Source organism: Miscanthus floridulus, chromosome 12 (genome assembly GCF_019320115.1).
Source record: "Miscanthus floridulus cultivar M001 chromosome 12, ASM1932011v1, whole genome shotgun sequence".
NCBI classification, from domain to species: Eukaryota; Viridiplantae; Streptophyta; class Magnoliopsida; order Poales; family Poaceae; genus Miscanthus; species Miscanthus floridulus.
In genome coordinates this window covers 66770913-66772763 of record NC_089591.1, presented here as the reverse complement: position 1 = coordinate 66772763, position 1851 = coordinate 66770913, and positions in this window count along the sequence as shown.

The following is a 1851-nucleotide window of genomic DNA, read 5'->3' as shown; positions in this document are numbered from 1 at the left end:
GCCATGCCATGACTTCGTCAATCAAACAATCCAGCAACTATCTCTCTCAGAGATGGTCATAGACGTAGGGTGTGAATGCGTGCATCCATACAGTGTAGTTGTAGATGCAAGCATCTATATTTGGAGTGTTTCTTTCAAATAGCCTCATAACTCTCGTGTAGTTGCATGTCATAAAGTGGTGATAGTTATAATGGGGTGCTCCGCAGCCAGTAGAATTTCACCTCACTACTCCAGAAGTCTAGATGCAAAGTACCCCTTCTTTCAAATTATAAGCCGTTTTAGCTTTTCTAGTTATATTGTTTTTGTTATATATCTAGATATAGATTATGTCTAAATATATAATAGAAGCCATGTACGTAAAAAAAAACTAGAATAACTTATAATTTAGATAATGGAGGAAAGTCAAATTACCGTACCGGGAGACCGATTTTAACCGCTGTCCTCTTGCAACCGATTCGCAAGAGCCCGGCCAGACGTGAAGCCCACGGTGCTAGTACTCTCGCTCGAGTGCACGGTGCTCCTCGCCGCAACTCCCAAAGGCAGGTCGACACGTCTGTCCTTGTAGAATAACAATGTGTACACTGACGCGTAGGGATGAAAACGGTACGGATATTTTCCGACCGTATTCGAAACCGAATCCGTTTAGAGGGGTTAAGATCTATCCATATCCGAGTCCAGATATCCAACATTCGATACCGTATCTGTATCCGAATACTCAAATCACATATTTATGATGTCGATATCCAATCATATCCTATCCGACATAGTTGACACTATCCATATTCGAATCTGAATCCGGACAGAAATATAAAAACAAATGTAATATCAGTGATATCCGTCCGTATCCGATCCGTTTTCGTCCCTACTGACGCGTGATGGCCCCGGCCCCGTACGTCGTCCTCGGCCCTGGGACCCAGCATCCGCTGTGGCCCGATTTCCGGCCTGGACCAAAAGATCGTGACAACGATCGTTCGTTCCACCACGCGACGCACATCGCGTCCTGGCGCCGTACAGGAGCCGTCGGCGGTCGGCGCCAAAGTCCTGCTGCTGCAGATCGACCGGCCCGGGCGTAGCTCTCGGTAGACGGCTAGACGGTGGCGTCGTCTTGCGCGCACCGGCCTTCCTCCTCCAGCAGGCTCCCAGAGGGCCACTAGGCCAGGCCGCCCGGACGCGATCACTGTCGCCGCGGCCGGTCACAGACCGCGCGGTGACTTTATGTGACGCGCCGCATGCGTACGTACGCGTGCTCCCAGAAGGCCAGGACGCGATCACGTACTGTCGCCGCGGCCGTTCACCGACCGCCGCGCGCGGTGACTTGTGTGACGGTCGCGCCGCATGATGGTACACGGCTGTCCATTTAGCCATGCCATGGATACGGGTGATTGAAGTCGGCAAAGTTAATTTTACCGTTAATAAGGGAATATACTCATGTGCGCATGAACATTGGATTCGTATTATGATTATATATGCATAATGCATTGTACAAGAGATAATGGAAGAGAGAGCACGTATAGCCTTCACCACTGGGAGGCATTGTGATGGGAAAATTAACTACTCTATCTGTTCCAAAAGAAAACGTAAATCTCGCTACTCGAGAAGTCAATTAATCATAACTTGACCAAATATATATTACAAAATTCAAATAGTAATGATACCTAATGAGTATTTTCATAATGAACCTATTTAGAGATTAAAATTTTGATACTATTTTCTATAGAACTAGTGAAATTTGAGAATGTTTGACTCATTGAGAAGTGATATTCACATTCTGTTTTGTTCGGAGGGAGTAATTATCCACTCCAATACCCTCTAATCCATATGGATAGGGGTGATGATCGATGTGGAGCTAAA